The sequence below is a fragment of the Ictidomys tridecemlineatus genome, unplaced genomic scaffold (assembly GCF_052094955.1).
Source record: "Ictidomys tridecemlineatus isolate mIctTri1 unplaced genomic scaffold, mIctTri1.hap1 Scaffold_641, whole genome shotgun sequence".
In the NCBI taxonomy this organism is placed as follows: Eukaryota; Metazoa; Chordata; class Mammalia; order Rodentia; family Sciuridae; genus Ictidomys; species Ictidomys tridecemlineatus.
The window spans coordinates 53,528-76,653 of record NW_027524451.1 but is presented as its reverse complement, the minus strand read 5'-3'; the positions used below and the strand labels follow the sequence as shown (position 1 = coordinate 76,653).

General features: G+C 45.5%; 1 pseudogene; it reads left to right on the top strand.

Annotated features, from left to right (window-relative positions):
* Positions 1–2,393: 2,393 nt before the first annotated feature.
* On the top strand, positions 2,394–23,086 carry LOC144374342 (small ribosomal subunit protein uS5m-like; annotated as a pseudogene).
* The last annotated feature ends 40 nt before the right edge of the window (positions 23,087–23,126 follow it).

The following is a 23,126-nucleotide window of genomic DNA, read 5'->3' as shown; positions in this document are numbered from 1 at the left end:
GGGCTGAGAGACAGGGAGGGAGAGTTAACATTTGGTAAGTACAATTTCAGTTTTTTAAAATGTAAAGAATTTTTCCCCCAGTGCTAGGGATTGAATCCAGGGGTGATCTACCACTGAGCCGTATCACTAGCTCTTTTTATTGTTTTTATTTCAAGATGGGGTCTCATTAAGTTGCTAAGGCTGGCCTTGAATTTGTGATGCTCCTGCCTTAGCTTCCTAAGCAGCTAGGATTACAGGTGTGCGCCACCACACCCAGCACAGAGGAAATGAATACTATGAACAGAAGGTGATTATGATAGCAAAACAATATGAATTTATTTAATGCCACTGTTCTGCACACTTAAAATGGTTAAGATGGTAAAGTTTACATGTATTTGCTACAATTTTTAAAGTTTAAATGTCTAAAATATGTACATGATTGTTTATGATAGCTTTGGTTGAAATAGCCCCAAACTGGGAACAAGCCAAATATGCTAGAAAGGGCAAATGGTTAAACAAATGGCAGTAATAATCAGTACTTAGTAATAAAAGTAAGAAACTATAAACCAACTTGAATAGACATCAACAGTCTAAAAGCCAACTCAAAACATCACTCACGGGGCTGGGGATGTGGCTCAAGCGGTAGCGCGCTCACCTGGCGTGCGTGCGGCCCGGGTTCGATCCTCAGCACCACATACAAACAAAGATGTTGTGTCCGCCGAGAACTAAGAAAAAACAAATAAATATTAAAAAAATTCTCTCTCTATCCCCCTCTCTCTCTCACTCTCTCTTTTTTTAAAAAAAATCACATACTATGTGACTCCATTTATTTTTTTTTATTTTTTATTTTTGTATTTGTTTCAGTTTAATCTTTAATGAAATACATATTTTATTTCAATTTTTCCTCTCTACATTTGAATGGTATCTATAAATAAATTTTATTCATCTTATGTCAACACATGAGTTTCTTCTTTTGTGAGGATGGTAATAACTAAATGTTCTCAAGTTTACAAAATTATAGATATGAAAAATAGATTGGTGGTTGCCATCTTCCAGATGGTGGGAGGGTGGATGAATGTCTCTACAGCTGAAAGGAGGGATCTTTGTGGAGACAGAAGTTTTGTACATTGATTCTGGTGGTGGTTACCTAAGTCTACTTATGCTAAAATTGCATAGAACTCCACACACACACTTTCACAGATGAGTCCATGCAAAACTGATTAATCTGAACAAACTCAGTGGGTTACATCAATGCCAACTTCCTGGTTTTCACATTATACTTCTGTAAAATATTACCATTTCAGGAAACTGGGTGAATGGTGCATGGGTATCTTTTTGTACTCATTTTGCAACTTCCTGTGAATGTATAATTATTTCAAATGTATAATTATTTAGGTATAAACAACATGCCAACCAAAATAAAAAACAAACTTGCTAGTGACCTTACAGCATTTGAAGGCTTGACCACAACACAGACCAGAAAGTTGCCACCGATCTGACCTGGGCTGTCCATACTGAACTGGCTTTTGTCTCACTTAGACACAAAGGTCAGCAGTGCACAACAACTGTGTCACTTTTTTTTTTTAATATTTATTTTTTAGTTATGGTTGGGCACAATACCTTTGTTTTATTTATTCATTTTTACATGGTGCTGAAGATCGAACCCAGGGCCTTGCATGTGCTCTACCGCTGAGCCACAACCCCAACCCAACTATGTCGGTCTTGGTCGGCTCTGCCACGATTTTTACTTTTCTGTATATCTGAACATTCTAACCCTGATCCGATCGATCGTTAAAGACTATCTGAGCAGGAGTCCGTTTCTCACAACACATTCCTGCCATCCTTTGTGGCAGGTTTGTGCATCATTTGTGCAAGAACAGACTGCATAAAACGGAGCCTGAGATGAACGGGAAAACCCTGGGATATGCGTGTGTGACCCACACGTTGGAATCAGAATAAATGCAGAAATGCCTGTGAAACTCGAGCAAAGTACTTCATCTCCAAAACTCCACAGCTTTCCTGGAGCGGGTTTCAATCTCTCCACCCTGTCTCATCCACCCTGTGGATCCTCCCTACACTTCGTGGGTCTCGGGCATGGGTACCTTGGAGAGCTCGCTGGGCCAGCCGGACCTAACGGGCGCTCACAAGCGGCCGCCTCCAACTGGCCGACCCGCGCCCCGGGCTGGCCCCGCCCCAGCCCCGCCCCCGGGCCCTTGCGCGAGGACCCCGCGGAGCTGTCCGCGGCTACGCCCGACCCAACCTACCCTGTGGCCCATCCGGATAATCCTTCCAACCCGATATGGGCTACGGCGTGGTCCTTGGGTCTCGCACCTCCAGCCGAGGGATGGGGCCCGCGGTTTGACAAGGAGCCTCTCGGCAGGCGAAGGACCGGCTGCCCCGGAGGGAGGAGGCGCGGCTCGCGCTTCAGCATGGCGGCGGCGGTGCACGCTGCGGGCCCCCTGCCTGCGCTGTGCGGTGTGTGGACCGGTGAGCACGGGAAGGAGGCGCGGGAGCCGGGGGTCGCCAGGGCCTGCGGGAGTCCGGGCGGAGGGAAGTGAGCAGCGTCCCACGGCTCTCCCATCCAGCCCGGGACCGATGGGTGACCTTGCGCGCGTTCCTTACCTCTCTGGGCGTTGGGGCGCTTCGCTGTAACGTGACCGTGAAGTGCAGTCGGTTCTTCGCGGTTAGTTTAGGTGAATAGGAGGGAACTGGCGAGCCTTGCTTTCCGGGCGGGCAGGCGCGACCCCTGGGGTCACATGGTGATGCCCACCGGGTTCGGGGCTGAGAGGCGCCCGCGGGGCTCTGAAGGTGATGGTGGTTGTCCAGGTGGAGTCGGAGAGCACTGGCCTCCGTCAGCTTAATTCCAGCTGGCCGGTGGCCTCAGTGCAGAGACGGATGACTCGGACGTCAGCCCGCAGTGTCGCCTTTCCTGTCCCCCCGCCCGGGCCCTGGTGGGTTGTGTGCACCCTAGGAAGGCGCCCTGCTGCTGTGTTGCCTAAGGTTGGCTCCAGGGCCACTGCGTGGCCGCCGCCTGCCTTCTCTGCCCTATTTTGTTGTTAAGTCCACAGTTCAGCATTTCTAATTCTGGAACTCAAAGCCCCCTAAAACCCTCAAGGTTCATTTTTTTTTTTTTTTTTTTGGTAACTCATTTTGTAGCAAAAAATTTCACCAGCAATCTTGGCAGAAAATCTGACCTTAATATTCTTTTCTTTTGTCTTTATGATTGTCTCTTCCCTTTTATTTTTCTTCCCCCATCTCCTACTATTTCAAGGCTGTCTTCCTTCATGAGTCTAAACTGTGTGCCAGCCACTGTCTTCCTCTGTTCATGCGTTTTCCCTCACTGCCTTCCCAGTCCCTTTATGGAGTAGATTCTGTTATTACACTCTTTATACAGGTGGTGGAGGGAGCCACACAGATTGAGCAAGGGACATAGGTTTTTGCACCCAAAATTCCTGACACCAAAGTGTGTTTCCCCGCCCCCCCCTTTTTTGTTTTCTTGTGTATAACTATTTTTTTTTGTTTTTTTTTCAGCTTTATTGAACTATAATTCACATACCATACAGTTCATCTATTTGAAGTGCACAATATTTGCACAAACCTGTGCATTTATCATTATAATCTAATTAGAACATTTTTATCACTCCAAGAAGGAAGCTTTTTAGCTGTAGCCACCAATGATCTATTTTCCACTCTTCTTAGCTCTCCTGTTCTAGACATTTCATATAAGTAGAACTGCATACATGGCTGGCTTATTTAGTGCAAGGTCATCAAGATTCATCCTTATTGTAACATGTGTCATCCTGAATTTCTTGGGGATGAATTGTAATGTGTCCATCACCACACTTTATCTGCTCATCAGTTGAGGGACACTTGAGTTGTTTTCCATCTTTTGGCTATTATGCCTAATGTTGCTGTAAACATCAGCATGCCATGTTTTTACATGTGTGTCTATTTACTTTTCTCTTGAGTATGTGCCTGGGAATGGAGTTGCTGGATAAAATGGTAATTCCACACTTGAGGGATGGCCAGAATGTTTTCGAAGTACCTGAGGGTACAGTGAGGGTTTTGATTTTTCTTTAGCAACATTTCTTATTATCTGTTCTTTTGATTATAGCCATCCTAGTGAGTATGAAATGGTATTAATTTGAAATTTTGATTTGCAATTTCCTGATGGATAATGAATGTATTTTCATGTGCTTATTAGCCATTTTTACATGTTTTTTTGAGAAATGTCTGTTCAAGTGTTTTGGCTCTCTTAAAATTGGATTTTCATTTTATTATTGAATTGTAAGGAGTTCTAAAGGTGTCTAATCAGATGTATGATTTGCAGAATTTTATTCCATATGTTGTTTTTTAACTTTCTTAATAGTTTGTGGGTGTTTTTTTTTTTTTTTTGTACTGAGGATTGATCCCAGGGGTGCCTAATCACTGAGACACATTTCCAACCCTTGTTTATATATATATTTGTAGTGACAGGGTCTCACTGAGTTGCTTAGGGCTTTGCTAAGGCTGGCTTTGAACTCAACAATCCTCCTGCCTCAGCCCCTAGAGCTGCTGGGAATATAGGCATGCACCACCAAGCCTGGCTTGATAGTGTTTTTTTGAGGCATACAAGGTTTTTGTTTATTTGTTTTTGTAGTGCTAGAGACTGAACCCAGGCATGCTGGTTCTTCTACCGCTGAGCTGAGCTTTATCCCCATCCCCGAAACACAGGTTTTAAATTTTGGTAAAGTCTGGTTTATGGGTTTTTTCTTTTTTTTCTTTTTATCACTTGTACTTTTGGAGTTATGTTTAAGAAACATTGCTAGACCCGAGGTCATGATAATTTACCTCTGTTTTTCTTCTAGGAGTTTTATAGTTTTAGCTCTTACCTTCAGGTCTTTAGTCCATTTTGAATTAAGTTGTACATAAGGTGTGAGGTAGGGCTCCAACTTCATTCTTCTATAGGTTGACACCCTGTTATTCCAACACCATTTATTGAACACATTCCTTTTCCCCTATTGAATGGTCATGGTCCCTCTGCCAAAAACCAGTTGCCCACAAATGCTGTCTAAGTGTGTTCTGGAGAACCACACTGTATGAAGGGTTGCACAGGGAGGTACAGTCAGCCTGGTGCTGTGGGGGCTCCAGAGGGTGGAGGTTTCACAAGAGCTGCTGAGCCTCCAGGATCTGGTGGATCCAGGATCTCATATACAAAAGTGTATGAGAGCGAATTCAAGACTAACTGTGTGTTTGGATGGCTATGGGGAGGGTGGGGCAGGGGCAGCAGGAGGCTGGTGTGGAAGTCTGGGGCCATGTGGCAGTCCTGCAGGCTGTGCCCAGAATTTGTAACTTGGCAGCAGGAAGCCAGGGAAGGACATGTCAGGGCTGTTAATTGATGAAGCCTCTTACTGTAGAAAGGTGGTAAATACAAGGGGAGAGGTGGGAGACCCATTAAGAAACCTTGAACCTGTGTCTGAGTGATGCTAAGGCCTGAACAAAGAAGTGGCAGCAGGACCACAGCAGAGGTGTGGCCCACGGCAGAGGGATTTTTAAGGTGACTGCCAAGCATGAAGCCTGGTTGATGGGAGGGTGAAGAGAAGGTGCAGCATGATGGCAGCTACTTGGCCAGTGGTCACTAAGCCTGGAAATCACTCGTCCACTTCTCTTAGTTCTTTAATTCTGTAGATGGTATTATTTTGTGAATGTTACTGTTTTATTTATTTTTGGGATACTGGGCATTGCACCCTATTTTGCTTTACAGAGCCACATCCTCAGCCCTTTATATCTCGAGACCTGAGTTTGCACTTCCCCTGCCTTAGCCTGAATTTGCACTTCCCCTGCCTTAGCCTGAATTTGCACTTCCCCTGCCTTAGCCTCCTTGGTATCTTGGGTTGCGGGTTTGTGCCACAGTAGGTGGCTCACCTTATTATTTTAAATGTCTCTCTTCATGTAGGAATGTATCTTTAAAATTTATTTATTTATTGTTGGAGGCCTGTGGATATAGCTCAGTGGTAAAGCACTTGCCCAGCATATGTGATGCTCTGGGTTCTATTGCCCACACCACAAAACAACTCCACTTTTTGCTGAGTGCAGAGGCCTTCATCTGTAATCCCAGCAACTTGGGAGCCTGAGACAGGAGAATTGCAAGTTGGAAACCAGTCTGGGCAACTTAGAGAGACCCTGTCTCAAAAAACGAAGAGGGGATGTGGCTCAGTGGTGAAGCGCGTGCCTGCAGGCTCCAGGCCCTGGGTTCAATCCCCGCACTGGAACCAAAAAATATTTATTTACTTATTTTTAATTGACAGGTCATTTCTGGTGCAGGCAGCTTTCCCTGAACACCTTTCCAACAGCTTCTGATGGGCGCTGAAGACCACTTTCAGCAATGGTAAGATTCATTTGGGAAGTATCTGTTCTCATAAGATTTAATAAGAGTTTCTGTAGATTTTAAAATGTGAATGGACAAGGCATGTCCTTGATGATGGTATTGTACAGTCTTAAGTATTTTTCAAATTTTTTATGACTGCAGTTGTTGTAGTTCAAGGCTTTAAAAAATAATGGTTGCCATTTTTGAGTAGGTATTGTGCACTAGGCTTGAAACATGTCACCTTGTTCAGCCCTCACACTGGCTTTCATGAGCTTATTCGCATTTTAGAGATGATAAGGTGAATCTCTGAGAAGCCAAGTGACTTGTTCAAGATCATGCAGCCAGGCCAGGCACAGTAGTGCACACCTGTAATCCCAGTGACTTCGGAGGCTGAGGCAGGAGGTTGCAAGTTCAAGGCCAGCTCTGTCTTAAAATAAAAAGGACTAGGGATGGGGCTCAGTGGTTAAATACCCCTGAATTCAATGCCCAGTACCTTCCCCCAAAAACGAATGAAAGAAATCACACAGCCAGTGAAGCAGGGCTGGTCCCAGAGCTTTCTGGCTGCTGTGATGCCCCCTCCTGTGGACACAGACTTCCTTGACATAGTGCAGGGCCTCTCTTCAGCTGCCTTCTGGGAAGTCCAGGCCAACCTTGCTGTGCAAGGAAGCCTGGCCCTTTCACCTTGAGCTTCTGGGACTCCTGAGTGCTGGGCTTCCCTGTGGGTCTCCTGCCTTTTCCTCTTGGAGACCCACCTGTGAGATGCCTTGGAGATCCTGGGAGAAGTCCAGCTGACAGGGCTTTCTCCCTAATGGCAGATTTCCTACGACCTGTCACACCCACTGTGAATTAACCAGTTTGATTTGTTGCTTGGTTGATTCACTCACTGATTTATAAACAGTTTATTTACCCCTTAACATGTGCCAGGCACTGCCCTGACCTGAGCCGGTGTAGGGCCTGATAGGGATAGCTGTCCTCACTGCAGGTTGCTGTGCTGTTCCTTAAAATATTAACTTTCAGGCTGGGGGTGCGGCTCAGAAGTTGAGCCTTGCCTAGGGTGCCCAAGGCCCGCAATTGAATCCCCAGCTCCACACCAGAAGTAAAAAAAAAAAAAAAAAAATTGAGTTTCCAAAAGGTCGTAAAAGGCTCAGAGCTTTCATTCCTAGTTCTTTTCTGCTCCTTCCCATCATCTAGGGACACTAATTCTTTCACCTTCCTCTGGTTATATTTCTAAATATGTTGAGTCTTCTTTAAACAACATTGTTATGCTAATTGGAGATGAAACAGTCTATCCTTACCCTTACTTTCTTCCAGTATAGGTAGAAGCAGAGTTTGGACTGAATCTCTGGGCATTGTTTTTGTTATTAAATTATGTGCAAATTCAGAGCTGAGCTAGGTAGTATTCTACTGTTACATTTTTTCCTGAAATTAATAATTGCCTGACTTTTAAGAAGTTGATTGCTTTCCTTATCACTCTATTTTTCTAAATGCTTCAACAAATCAGTCAGAAACATAGTAATAAATTTTCTAAAATCTCTCACCAACCAGTTTTCCTAGAAGAGACCCAAGTGAGAAGGAAGGAGTTCTTGGTGTAGAACTTGATGTGTGCTGAGGTAGAACCCTGGGGGCCTCTCCGTCCCTACCTGAGGGGCTCTGGCCTATCCCACTTTAGGCTGCAGGGTTGTTGCTTCCTGAGTCTGGGGTCTCATGACCTAAACTTAATAAGAACTCAAAGGATCAGAACAGAGTTGATAAGTGAGGTGGATTGTGATCTGTAAGTGAGCTTCAGTGACTCAGCCTGAACTACTGAACTTTCTTCTTTAAAAAATCATAACACGGGGCTGGGGATGTGGCTCCAGCAGTAGCGCACTCCCCTGGCATGGGTGCGGCCCGGGTTCAATCCTCAGCACCACATACAAACAAAGATGTTGTGTCTGCCGAAAACTAAAATGTAAATAAAATATTAAAAAAAAATCGTAACACAATGTAAGCAAAACCATTTATACAAGTGTGCATGAAAATTGACTGTTGTTTTGGTGGTACTGAGGATTGAACTGAGGGGCACCCTATCACTAAGCCACATAACCAGCCCTTTTTATATATTTTTTCTTTGTTTATTTGTTTTTATGGTGCTGGGGATTGAATCCAGGGCCTTGTGCATGCAAGGTAAGCACTCTACCAACTGACTATATCCCCAGACCTATGTTTTATTTTGAAACAGGTTCTTGCTAAGTTGCTAAGGCTGGCTTCGAACTTGCAATCCTTTGCCTCAGTCTCCTGAGTCACTGGGATTACAGCCATGTGCCATGCACCCAGAAAAAGTGACTATTTCTAATGTGTACAAAGCCCTGGGTTCAATCCCCAGTTCTTCCTTGCCTCCCATTAAAACAAACAAACAAAAAACAAGTGGCTATTTCTAAATTCTAAAGTTGATTTCTTTTTTTTTTTTTTTTTTTTTGACATTTGGTTTCTTTTAGGCTGGGTACATTATTAGCTATGAGTGATATTTCAGTCTTTCAAAAAAAATCTGTTAATAATTTTTACACTTCTTGAACTACATTAAAGATTATAATGCTGAACAGAGCAAGATGAAATGTTTTAATATTAGATATGTGTTGAAGATGAAGGTGTTTACAAGAAAGGCTGTATATAGCAGAATGAGATTTGTAATGATAAAGTTCTGGTTTGTTAAACAATGAAGACCCAGGGCTGGGGTTGTAGCTCAGTAGCAGAGTGCTTGCCTAGCATGTGAGGCACTAGGTTTGATCCTCAGCACCACATATAAATAAATAAAGATCCATCAACAACTTAAAAAAAAATGAAGACCCAATGTTTTCTGGCTACATTTTATTTGGTAGTTCATCAGGTGGGCTACAGGTCTAGAGGACATCTGTGTGCTAGGTGCGATCTCCCTCCCCACAGGTGAGCAAATCATCTGGAATCGAAATTAGTGTTGAAATCTCATCCAGTCATCCAGTAGCTTGTGGCATTGGCAAATGTATCTCATAGGCCTACATTTGAAACAAAATGGTCGTATTAAGTGCTGTCCAGTAATCAAAGATTATCCCTTTGTGTTTGGGTCTCTGTATTCAGTGGAACTATTTTGATGGCTTCCTACCACCCTTAGATGTCACTCTCCCTGTCCTTACCCGCTTTCTTTCTCTGGTCCTGTGAGTCATGGTTGATGCTGCTGATGAATCTGCAGTTACTGTCCTCTGCATGGCTTCACTCAGACTTGAAAACAGCTGTTGTCAGGTTTTTGTTTTCTGTTTATCAAGCCAATACCCTAAAGGCCACTTTCCCTCCAGGGCTGTTTTAATCCTGTCACTTCTCTAGTGAAGCACAGAGCTCAAGAATCTGTGCATGCACTGATCTTGCCAGCACTGTCCCACTCCTTCATCACCACCTGTTCCTGTCACCTCTGCCTTCTTCCTCACGTGAAATCGCCATCCCTGGGACTGGTCAGATGGCTTCCTCTCAGACATGGCTGTTCTAAAACCTTTTCTCAAGTAATAGATGCATGTGGTTAAAAAAAAAAAAATCTCTCAAAATACAAAAATGCGGGTCTTTCACATCCAGCCTTAAATGCCCCTGTTTTCTTCCACAGAGGCAGCCGCTCCTCAGTTTCTTGCGTGATCTTCTGGAGTTGTCTACAGCATGCCTTCCCTGCTTCCCTGTGTTTTGAACATAAAGGGCAGGGTACCCTCTACACATTGAGTCTTGTTCTTCTGAACAGTTTCACTTGAAGGTCTTTCCTCATCTGTCCACTGCCCAGCTGCATACAGCAGAGGGCGCCATTTGCCCAGAGCAGCCCAGGAGCTTGGGCTGGATAATGCAGGGCAGAAACCCTGGCTGTACAGAGCTTTCTTGAGACTGGGACATCCACTGTGGAAATGAACCATGACCTCTCTAGGATGGGCATTTAGGTGGCTTTCATTCCTAAAAGTTTGTTTTTATTTTTGAAATAACAATTGTCCTCAAAATATGATTCTTAAAAGATTAGAATTTTTAGTGACTTATTTTTATCAAGTCACAGTTATTTGGTGTTGGCAGCTCCACAGCCAGGGAGCATCTAACTTGGTTTTGTTTCATCTCTCTGTAGGCCCTTTGTCACTGCAGGGAACCAGAGACAGCCGACGCTTCACCAGCTTGAGCCATGCGCTACAGACACAGTGCTGTATCTCTCCTCCCACCAGCCGGTCAGGCCAGCAGTACAGACCCTACAGCTTCTTCACTAAATGTAGGTAGACTGGCACACACTTCCACCTCCTGCAACAGGAAAGTAGGGGTGCTTTCCTATCTTAATTTTTCTTCTGTCATAAATGAATTAACATTTTAGTGATTATTAAACTAAAAATGTAACTAGAATTATCTCATGTGCTACACCTGTATTTGGAGAGCACTAGTTTATCTGAGCCCCTCATTTGGGGCACCCAAGGCCTAGAAGTATTGAACTGTGCCCCAGATACCCTGCTGATTTAGAGTCACACCAAGAAGGCCCTTACTGTTTTTAGCTGGGCCTTTGCTAGGACATATCATTTGGAGACGTTCAAGAGACGTCACTACTGAGACCTGAGTTGTGATTGGCATACATCAGGGAAGCAAGTCTACTTACTGGTCAGGGACTTACTGGGATTTAATGTTAGCCATCTTTTGTGGAAAAAAAGTGGAATTGTCTCCTCTTGTGTTTTCCAAATGTAATCATGTTTTATGTTCACTGTATGATTTTATTTTATTTTCATTACCTCAGTGACATGGATGAAGCTGGGCTTTCTGGCCTTTCTTATTCTTAGGAGAGTGTAGATCTTTGCTTTACAACTACAGAGTTTTTAAAAACCCCGTTTCCTTACAGTGACAGCAGATGAGCTCTGGAAAGGTGCTTTAGCAGAGACTGGTGCTGGGGCAAGAAAAGGAAGAGGCAAAAGAAGCAAAAAAAAGAGAAGGAAGGATCTGAACAGGGGTCAGGTCATTGGTGAAGGTAAACGTGTTTGGTTGTTTTGACAGTTTTCAGATTTGGTCCTGAACTTGGGGTGGGAAACTAATGATCTTGGGAAGGGGAGAAATAGGAAGCAAGCTGGGTCTGAGGGAGGCCTGGGGGGGCCCAGTGGCAAACTTTGTTCTAAAAAGAGTCTATGTGCTTTTAAAGTGTTTTCCCCCGATTTTATGGATATTTGGCAAACTGGAAACATTCTCATTAAGTGCATAAGAATCCATGGTTTAGAGTCCAACCAGGGGGCTTACCAGCTGCCCCAGAGTGTCACGTACTCCATGGGGCACAGCTGTGATAGGTCCTGTGCTGCACACAGCCCAGTGCAGGCAGGTGGAGCTCGCAGAGAGCTGGCAGGCTTCCCCCTGCCCAGAGAAGACAGTGACCAAGAGCAGATCTGTAGTCACCGGGCCTGTTGCAGCTACTCAACTGGGCTGCTGTCACACAGAAACTGCCCTGGACAGCGCATGGTTGGACAGGCCCAGCTGTGTTCCAGTAAAACTTTATTTACAAATCAGCTGGTGGGCCGCACTTGGCCTTGGTCCTTCACGTGCTGATGTGATTGTTTATACTTGTGCTTTTGAATGCAAAAATAGGATGGGTGAACTTGAATTGGCTTATTTTTACTGTTGTGCAGACTCATCGCTTTTGATACTAACAACCTTTCAGAAATAAAGGAAGCACCTTGTGCTGCACTTCTAAGATTGCACATCTGCTTGGGTGCTTTCACTACTTGTATCTTGTTTTAGTTTTTAAGCATTTGTTATTTATTTTTAATAATGTTAATAATAATAGTAATTATTATTATTATTATTATTATTATTATTATTATTATTATTATTATTATTGAGACAGGTCTTGCCATCTGGTCTTGCCAGGCTGGTCTTGAACTTGCAGGTTAAAACCTCCCTCCTGTCTCAGCCTCCCACCTAGCTGGGACTGCTCACATGCACCACTGTGTCTGGCTATAATTTATTTTTTCAAATTATAAAAATCGTATGCATACCTTCTCAGTAAAAACGCAGATTGTAGAGAAAACTAAAAGCCCCTGATGTCCTTTCTGCCGTCCACATTCCCATTGTCTCCCCTGAGGGGCCACTGGTCTCATATTGATTGGTATTTCCTTCAGTTGTTTTTGTGTGTGCTGGTGCGCGCTTTTGTATAAATTCCCTAAAAGAAATAGATATCGTCTTTAAAAAGAAAAGAAAAGAAAAAGATAATTATACTATATGGTACATGCAATTGTATAATCTGCTTTTTTTTTTTTTAACCCAATAAGAGGACTCAGGGCTGGACATGGTGGCAAACCCCTTAAACCCAGCGACTGGGGAAGCTGAGGCAGGAGGATGACAAGTTTCAAGGCCCGCCTCAAGAATTTAGTGAGACCCTGTCTCAAAATAAATAAAAAGGGTTGGGGATGTGGCTCAGTGGTAGAACGCCACTGGGTTCAATTTCCAGAACCAAAAGTAATAATAATAACATGTCTTAGAAATCATTCCACATCAGAACCTGGAGAGCAACGTTTTTTTGGTTTTTTGTTTTTAAGAGAGAGAGAGAGAGAGAGAATTTAATATTTTATTTTTTAGTTTTTGGTGGACACAACATCTTTATTTGTATGTGGTGCTGAGGATTAAACCCTGCGCCGCACGCATGCCAGGCAAGCACACTACTGCTTGAGAGCCACATCCCCAGCCTGAGAGCAACGGCTTTTGATTTTGTGCAGGATATGGCACCTGCTGGCTGTGCGTTCAGCCGTTCCTCTGTTGCCGACTCGGCTTACGTGCGTTACAGGTCGTGTTTCAGCAGACATCTTAGCGCTCACAGGCCTCACGAGTGTTTCTCTTGGTAAAAGTGAAAATGCGGTCACATGCCTGTAGGGTAGATGTGCATAAAACTGTGACAGTGCCAGGTCACCTGCCAAGTGATCGCATCAGCTCCAACTCCACAATACTATGCTGGTGTCTGTACACGCGTTCCCTGGCATCTTAGCAACATGAAGAGTGAGCACCTTTTAGAAGTTGTCACTTACCTAAATCTTTACCCTTTAGGACGCTCCGGCTTCTTGTGGCCGGGTCTAAATGCCCCTCTCATGAGAAATGGAGCCGTGCAGACTATTGCCCAGAGGAGCAAGGAGGAGCAGGAGCAGGTGGCGGCTGACATGCTCCAGCAGAGGGAAGAGTGGGACCGGAAGCGGAGGATGAAAGTGAAGCGGGAGCGAGGCTGGAGCGGGAACACATGGGGTGGCCTCAGTCTCGGTCCCCCGGACCCTGGTCCCAATGGAGGTAGTGGAGGCCTGGTTGGAAAGCCCTGGGTCCCAGTGCCTTAGCAGGTACCTTATACATGGTGGTGTGCATTATAGATCTGTAGGGCACAGTGTTTCCCAAACACGTGGCCTCAGGCTTGGAGTGCTGTTTAACAGCAGAGTTGAGAGACCCCAGAGAGCTGTCACTAAGCCTTCGTAAAAGCAAACATGAAACAAAAACTGACTACACTTAGGCTGAATTAGAAAACAAAGCCTCCCCCTCCCCACAAAGGCAGATTCACCTGAAAAATCTTGCTCTTGCCAGTGAGTGGGAGAGGAGGAAGCAAACAGGAGTTTGGCTCAAAGTAGAGGAACGGTTGGGCTGGAGAGGATGGGGCGAGCGTGCAGGAGGGTGGAGGTCTGGGAGGGAGAGGACCTGCCCCAGTATCCAGATCCAGAGTTTAGACAGACAGGCTGCTGTTAGCCAGCAGGGGCAGGGTGCAGATTTGGGTGAGCCTATGCAATGGGGGTGGAAAGGCGGGGAGGTCACCTGGTATCTGGTAGCTTTGGTCAGGAGTCATCAAGCCAGATAGTGGCATTGGTGAACATGGCCACCAGAATATTTCTTGATGAGAAGGTGGCACTTGGCACTGGCTTCACTATCACCCAGTGGGTGGGACCCTGGCAGTGTCCAGGAAAGAAGATTGACTCTTGAGCTGACCGCTTTCAAAGCCGACTGCTGGGTACAGAAGCTTTTATTCTGCTCTCCTATTTTATTATGTAATTGAGATTTTCTGTAATAAGTAAAAGCAAGAGAATTGGGGAGTGTTGGAAACAGCTGTGGTGGTGAGCAGAGGCTGAATTAAGAGAACTGAAAGCTGAGGAGCCGAGAGTTCCCGAGCGGGTCAGACCCGCAGTTGAGAGTGGTCAGCATAAGCCAGGCTCTGATCTCTCCCGGCAGCAGCAGCAGGCCACTTGTGACCACACAGCTGCCTGGGTTCTGGCCTGGAGAGGGCGGTAGAGACAAAAGTGTAGGGATTGAGGACGTTGGCGAGATCTATGAGGAGTGAGGGACTTTGGTGTCTTTGAGGGACTTTGGTGAGAGAGGCTGTGAAGAGCCCAGGAGACCAGATGGGAAAGCAGCGACGAAGGCTCTGGAGGTGTCGGCGCTCCAGGAACCTGTGCCTCGGGAGCCGGCAGCAGGGAGCTGGAGAGGGGGAGGCTGTGGTCAGAGAGCCGTGGCTGAGCTCGTGAAGTCAGGCCAGGCAGTCCCCGTGGATGATGGGAACTGGGGCGCAGCCTGGAGAGCGGCACCAGAGAGCTCAGGTTCTTCCCATTAGAAGTCTGAGGGCACCTGGGAAAGGCTGTCACACGTGAGCAGCTTGGATGCTCTTATCTGTGTGCTTTCTCTTCTCTCCTTGTAGAGACCTATGAGGACTTTGATACCAGGATACTCGAGGTAGGCCTGCCGAGCTCAACTCCCAGGGTCCTCTGGAGAGGTTGCCAGGGACGGGTGGGCAGGAGGAGCTGAGCAAAGCTGTGGTCACAGTGATCTCTCGGACACAGACTCAGGTTCAGGGAGGAATTAACACAATTTGAAGTTCAGTTCCTTCATGTTGGTGGTCCCCACTGCTGCCTTGGTTTGTGGGGACTATGAAATTGAGGTTTGTGAGGGGCAAATTCAGGAGCAGAATTTGGAGATTATGTTAAGTTCCTTCTTCCTGGAGCTAGAGTGTGCTATCTGGTGGCCTCTTGTGGAGCTGTACACCAGTTGTATCTAGGACACAATCAGAGAACAGGTTGAGAGGAGCAGGGGCAGGGGCAGAAAGCCTCAGGTTATGGCCAGTGTCCAGTTTGACTAGGGCAGTGGTCTCTGGGCTGCTCACAGATCCTGTATCAGGTGTGCTTGAACCACCCTTCCAGGGTGGTTCTCTGATGGCCAGTGTTCCTTGGAGCTGGCACTGTGCATTTAATCAGTGTTTCATAATGTGGAACAGAGCCGGGCGCAGTGGTGCACAGCTGAAATCCCAGTAGTTTGGGAGGCTAAGGAGGGAGGATTGTGAGTTCAACAGCCTCAGCAAAAGCAAGGCCCTAAGCAACTCAGTGAGACCCTGTCTCTAAATAAAATACAAAAAAGGGATGGGGATGTGGCTCAGTGGTCAAGTGCCCTGAGTTCAATTCCCAGTACCTCCCCAAATTGTGGAATAATTTATATATCAAATTTGTGACAAAGCCTCTCTGAATATGTACATTATTTCTTCAATATCAGTTATATTATGGAATTTTTAAAATATGTTTACAAGTATTTTATGTTGGTATCCCATTGTGTGTTATTCCCCCCACCCCAATTCTAGAGATTGAACCCAGGGCTTTGTGCATTGCTAGGCAAGCACTCTGCCACCAAACCACATCCCCAGCCCTTTTTACTTTTTATTTTGAGAAGGGTCTCGCTAAGTTGCCCAGACTGGCCTTGACTTTGCCTTCTTCCAGCTTCAGTCTCCTGAGTCACATGGATTACAGGCGTGGGCCCCTACACACACCCCAGTTCATAGCTTTTGAAAGTTAATCCCACTGAAAGAGTCTTTCATATGTAGGTTGTTTCCTATAAGATCATTCAAAAGTGTGGCCTCAGCCTCTCTTTTCCTTAAACTTCTTCCTAGAAAGGAAAGGGGACAACTGTCATTTAAGCAGTTTAGTTAATAGTTTCATAATTCCTGGCCTTTAAAATAGGCTGAAAAAATGGGAGATTTTCCTGAAGTTTATAATGAATAGGTGTTTCCAAATTCTGTATTCTTGTTTAAGCCTGATCCTTAACATAGCAATCCAGTCCTGCGAAGTTTTTTCCTTACGTTGCATTTCATCATTTCTAAGATATTTTAGTACCTTTGATACTGGAATTTGTCTTATAATCAGTGTTAAAGTATTTCAAAGTTTAATCCATAGTGTTTTCTTTCCTGTGTACATTTATTAAGATGGGGTATATTGAGTTGTGTAGTTGTAAATTCCTTTAAAGATTATCTTAGTTAACTCTCCTAATAACCCAATGAAATAGGAAGAGAAAGTCTTATTTCCATTGTGTTGCCGAAATGCTCCAGAGGGAAGGTTTGTTTGGGAAGTTTGCATTTGTACCTGCAGACTGGAGGAGGTGCTGGGTCCTGCACCAAGCCTTGTGTGGCTGAGCCAGCAGGTCCTCGTCCTCTACCTCAGAGTTTTCTTCAGCTGTCCTATTGATGAAGCATTTTGTCTTTTAGGTCAGAAATGTTTTCAATATGACAGCCAAAGAGGGAAGGAAGAGATCAGTCCGTGTCCTGGTGGCTGTGGGGAATGGGCAGGGAGCTGCAGGTGAGTGGGGTGACGCTGGACACAAAGAGGCCTGGCTGCCCGGCTGGAAGCCAGGGCCCTGCTGCCAGTCTCACTTTTTCTACTAATAGAGCCGTCTAGAGGTCTGGGCTCACAAACCTGGTGGTAAACCACGAAGCTTCTCAGAGAAAGAAAGAAAAGCTCTTAAGGCCTACATCTGAGGACTGGGTATTTTAAAGGGCTTAAGACACTATTGTATGGTGCATAATAGTGAAAAATTAGAACAAGTTCAGTCGGGCCTGGTTACAGGATAGCTGTCCAATATAATATTCTTTTTTTTAATATTTATTTTTAGTTATAGGTGGACACAAGATCTTTATTTTTTATGTGGTGCTAAGGATCAAACCCAGTGCCTCACGCATGCCAGGCGAGTGCTCTCCCTCTGAGCCACAACCACAGGCCTCCAAAGTAATATTCTATAGCCATTAAAGAATTGTGAAAAATTACTTACACAATAAGTAATTTTTGTTAAAAATTTGTCATGTAATGATGATTTCTTTTTAAAGTCATTTATATGCAAGGAAAAAAACTAGAAGACTATACACTGACTGATAAGTGTTCACTTGGGTTAGCAGGTTTGTCAGTCATTTAAATTTTCTTCTTTAGACTTTTAAAGTTTCCCTACTGAACATCTTGTTTTTGAAATGTGTTCACATAGAACTGAAAAACTGTTAGTTGCTTCCTTTTGAAAATTTCAAAGCAAAAGCAAAAGACATGATAGTGCGTTGCTGTAAGAGACCATGGTTAGCAGTTACTGTTGTCTCTTTTCAAAAATATCTTTTCTGAAATTTTGTGTCCATGTTACCTCCCTTTACCTTTTTATAAAAAGCTTAGCAGAGATCTTATTATAGCCATGAATTTGCACCTTGCTCTTCTTGCTTGGTTTTGCCCTCAGAGGTCTTCTGTTAGCATAAGCAGATTTCTGGTATTGGTTTCATAGTGTTCCAGTGTGTGCATAGACATGATTTTTGACCCAATCCCTATTGTTTCCAAATTTGTATCATTTATTACAAACAACAACAATAACATTGACCTTTTTGTACGTGGAGTTTGTTGAACTTTTGGAAATATAGAAATAGGAGAAATGTCTTGAAATTGCTGCCGCACTGGGTGTAAATGTCAAGTATTGCCAGATCTCCTCCTCAAAGGTTGCATCAGTTTATGTCCCTCTGTACCACCCATCCTTGCCCTGAGTAGTATCAGACTTTACTGATTGTCAGTATGATCCCTGAAAAGTCTCTCCTAGTTTAGACCTGTACTTTCTAAGTTAGGAGAGTGCCGACGCCATTTTGCGTGTTCATTGGCCGTTGCGCTTTCACTTTGGACATCTGTCAGTTCAGGTGCTTTGCCTATTTTTTTAATTGGGTGGTTTTCTTGTCTTTATTGATTGGGATTAGCTTCTTGTAAGTTAAGGACATGAGCCTTTTTCGTCTATCATATTTTGACTTAGTTTTGAATTTTTTTCCACATCAAAGCTTTAAAATCCACAGAAGTTTTAAACCTTAACATAGCAAATTTATCAGTCCTAGGTCACTTCTGGTTTGTGTTTTGCTTAGAAAGTCTCCTTTTGAAGATTATGAGTAAGTCCACTCATATTTCCCTCTAGGACTTCCATGGTTTACTTTGTTCTGTTTAAACTAGGAAGTGGAATTTGAGCCCTTTTTATCCCAGGCCTCAGATGTCTTGCCTATTTTATTTTCCTGTGTATAATTTTAAAACAAAGTACTTTTTTCAAATTAAATAATAAATGGTGGCAGCAAATGATGGAAGCATTTCTGCAACTTGTGATAAACCTCATTTCTTAGGGTAAAGCATTTACAAATTGGAAACTATTAGGTTTATTTTTCTGGTTAATTAAAATTGAAATTTTACTGAAATCATAGTTTTACTCTATAACAATGTATTTTTCCCCATCCCTTCTGGTCATTTTAATCTCTTTGCACAAGTGCCCCAAAACATTTGCCTTTTATAAATATAGAGCATACTTAATTTTAAAAATTGAGTATATTTCATTTTATTAGAGATTTATAAAAGGTCATGTTATGTATCTAAATGTCAAGTCTGTAGAATGCCTCAGAACAGATGAGCACATCTCTGGCTTTCTTCATGGCTGGTTGTGCAGAGCAGGTGTTCTGTGGGCAGTTGAAAGAAGGGCGTGAAATGCTGTAGAGCCCAAACTGGGAGCTGGGGAGAGGCACAGGCTGGATCAGAGTAGCTTTCCTTTTCATAAGTTTTGCTTTTTCTTTTGAAGGTTTTGCCATTGGGAAGGCCACTGAGCGGGTGGATGCTTTCAGGAAAGTACGTGCATGTTTTTCTTTGTTAACATTTAGTAGAAGATGAAAAGCTCTGTGTTCACATGGGGGCACTGCAGGCACACAGTCACGTATCACGAAGGAATCGTCAGTGTACGTGTGATAATGATATTGTGGCTAAGTCCTTATCTTTTAAGGTGCATAGGTGGAATTTTTTATAATAAAATACTTTATAAAATAGTTTTGAAACCCAGCGAGAGATTTAGGAGAATTTGTTCCTTCTTTTCTTCAGGCAAAGAATAAAGCCATCCACTATTTGCATTACATAGAGCGGTATGAAGACCATACAAGTGAGTGTGGGTCTTTCCTTGTAAGATTTGCAGAATGCCACTGTGTCGTGGTGTGTCTGTGACATGCCCAGTGGGTGTCTTTGTGTTGCTCTGACTGCATTCTTACAAATGTGCAAAATGAGGAAACAGCCTGGCCTGGGGGGGGGGGGGTGGCAGGAGAATGAGTGGGGTCAGCGTCTGTGTGTCCTGTGGGCTGGCTGCTTAGGGCAGCACCCAGTGCTCTGTGGCTTTTGCAAACATTAAAGCCACATGCCTGACCCTCCTGTGTCTGCTTTACCCCCCAGTATTCCATGACATCTATAAGAGGACACACATCAAGATGAAGAAACAGCCCAGAGGTAACTGGAAAGCTCTGACTCTCTGTTGAACATGAAGCAGAGAAACCACCACAGTCCCACCCTCCCCCCTGGGGTTGTTCGCCTCTCCTTGAACTCATCCTGAGAGTGACAGATGGAAGGCCTGAATTAGGCTGAGGAAGGCAGGCTCCTGGGGAAGAAGCCAAGTCGGTCTGCACAGGCCCAGGCCTGTTCCAGGAGTGGCTGAGGCTGGCGGAGCAGGTGGTGGTGGTTGGGTTGGATGAGTGAACACATGGTTCCTCCTGGAGACTTCACCCAGCTGGACGGTGTTCCTTCCTGCCAGTCACGTGCTGTTCCTCTACAAGTGTCGTGGTGTTAGGCTTGTTATTTGGTGCTGGGGATTAAACCAGAGCCCCACACCTGTGAAGCACGCGCTGTCACGGAGCTCCCCCAGCCCCTCACCATTGAGTACTGTTGAACTTCTATGATCTCTATTCATTGAGGCACTGGGTGAGCAGAAATGGCCTTTCTTGTCTTGTGGACAGGCCACAGGCAGTGTTGGTTATGGGGACAGTCACACCCAGTGCACTCTTGGTGCAGAATTCTTAAACATTTGGATTTGCATTTTGCTTGCAGTTCTGTAGTAAGAACCTGTTTCATTTGACTGTAGTTTTTTAAATCTCAGGAGTTCAGGTCAGGAGCTGGGCGCAGTGGTGCACACCTGTAATCCCAGTGACACTCAGAAGGCTGAGATAGGAGGATTGCAAGTTCCAGGCCAGCCTCAGCAACTTAGTGAGGCCCTAAGCAACTGAGCTACTGCCTTGTGCCTTCCTCAGTGCTGTCAAGAGGAGGAGGAGGGCCACCTTCATCAGGGTGGCCAGAGGTGGCCTCTGAGCAGGGGCAGTGTGAGTGAGATCCTGAAGGAAGAGGAGCAGAGGGGCAGGTCTGGGAGAACGTTCCAGGCTGGTGCATGCCCCAGGTGCAGTGTGCCCTCGTGCACAGGCCATGTGAGCACAGTGCAGTAAGTGGGGTCAGGCACGGTGTGTGTGTGTGTGTGTGTGTGTGTGTGTGTGTGTTTGTGTGTGTGTGTGATAATGATATTGTGGGGGGAAGATCCTGCAGATGTCTTTGTTTAATTCAGAGAGCAATGGCCAGTGAGAGGTTGTGCCCTGGAGCCTTGATTTGCTGAGGATCAAACCCAGTGCCTCACACATGCCGGGCAAGCGCTCTGCTCTATAGTCCCAGCCCTGGCTTGTGTTTTTGAAGCTCTTCTGGAGGAGGAATTGCCGGTGGCCAAGAGCAGGGCACGTGGCTAGAGGGGAGGAGACCACCCCAGCACTGAAGGCCATCAGGGAGGTGAGAAAGCACTCCAGGAGCCACCAATTCAGGAGACGCTGCCACTTAGGCCAGAAGGTGTTCCCAGGAGAGGGAAGTGGTGTCGCTGCCAGGGCAGCTGAGTGGTCTAGGAGGGTGAGGACAGGCGTCTCCCTTGATGGTAAACAGGCATGGACACGGGAGCTGGCCTGGGCAGAGGGCCAAGAGTTTTCAGGCACTTAAGTTTTAATGTAAGTAATATCCTGGTTTCCCCCCCACTACGTTTAAGGTAGATGTTCTGTTTAATTTTTGTACATACCATTGAATAAATGTCGTCCTAGAAGTCACACCAGCTGGGGGTGGTGAAGCCAAAATGTCATTCCCTAAACCCAGAGCCACACGAAAGACAGCATGCTGGCAGGTGCTCAGTCCATTTCCTGTCTCCTAGGATACGGCCTGCGCTGCCACAGGGCCATCATTACCATCTGCCGGCTCATTGGCATCAAGGACATGTATGTCAAGGTCTCTGGGTCCGTCAACATGCTCAACCTCACCCGGGGCCTCTTCCATGGGCTCTCCCGCCAGGTAACCTTCCCTGGGGTTTGAGCAGGTCTGGCTGTGCTGCAGACCAAGGTGCTGAGGGTCTCCTAGGGGCTCCCACGGCCACCTGCTGCAGTGACCCCAGGGCTCTGCTGCCCAACCAGAGCTAATCTCGTTTCTCAACATCACCTCACCGAGTCGTTTTGAACCAAATCTCAGGTGCCATTTTATTTCATTCGTAAATATTTCAGTGTATTTCTAAAGGATCAGAATCAGAAACCACTTCTCAGGTTTCTGATTCTGATCCTTTAGAGGATCTAAAGGATCCATTTACTTCTATGGTAGAGCGCTTGCTAGGAACACTTAAGGCCCAGGTTTGATCCCCAGCTCTGGGGAAAAAAAATGTCATGGTACCCTTACCATTCCTAAATATCATGACTCAGTATTATCAAGTATCGAATCTGTTCATTCAAATCTATCCATTCGTCCGATTTAAAAACATTTTTTTTTTTTACACAGTTTGATTCAATCCCGTTGATTGATTCAATCCAGTTGAGAAGATGTCAGCACTTCTATAGTTTCTCCTGTGTCTTTTAAGTCTCTCTTGGTCTGTCCCTCTCTCTTCCCCCCTTGCTGCTGTTGTGTTGAAGAAGTCAGGTGTTTTGTCCCATAGTGTTTCCAGGGTTGAGCACCCATGGGGTCCTTGATGTCCTTTCCCCCCTGGACCTCCTGTGATTTGGTTGTTAGATCTCAGGGCTCCACCAGGTTCAGGCTTGGTGCTTGGCCCAGCAGGCACGTGCTTAGGGAGTTTGGAAGGCGAGGCCTGGTGTACCCCAGTTTGGGGTGGGAAGGTGGGCTGAGGCATCCCCCTGTGACAGCACTGTGGTTTAACCACCCAGAATCAGCTGGCACTGCTCTTTCCCCCAAGCTCTCTGGTGGGTACTGCACCCCCACCCCCACCCCACCCCTGTGGTGGTGCCTCTCACTCCTATAGCCACAGGGACCCTCGGAGACCTAACTGCTGTTCTCACTTTGGTCTTGCCCAGGAAACCCACCAACAGCTGGCCGACAAGAAGGGTCTCCATGTGGTGGAATTCCGGGAGGAATGTGGCCCCCTGCCCATCCTGGTCGCCTCCACCCGGGGGGCCTTGAGGAAGGATCCTGAGCCAGAAGAGGAGGTTCCCGACATCAGGCTGGACTGGGAAGAGGTGAAGGCTGCACAGGGAATGAAGCGCTCTATTTGGTCAGGTCTCAAGAGGGCCTCCACCTGACCTTCCTGCCACCTGGCTCCCCCACTGCAACACCATGCCTGCTGCCCTAGGCGCCTGGGACTCCCCCGTCACATCTTGCTGTGTCACCTCTTTTTTTCTTTTTGAGGTAATTTCAACCTTCTTTATTTACAAATAAATAATTCTAGTTTTGATTTATTGATCACGTGATCTGTGCCAGGCAGTGTGACAGGG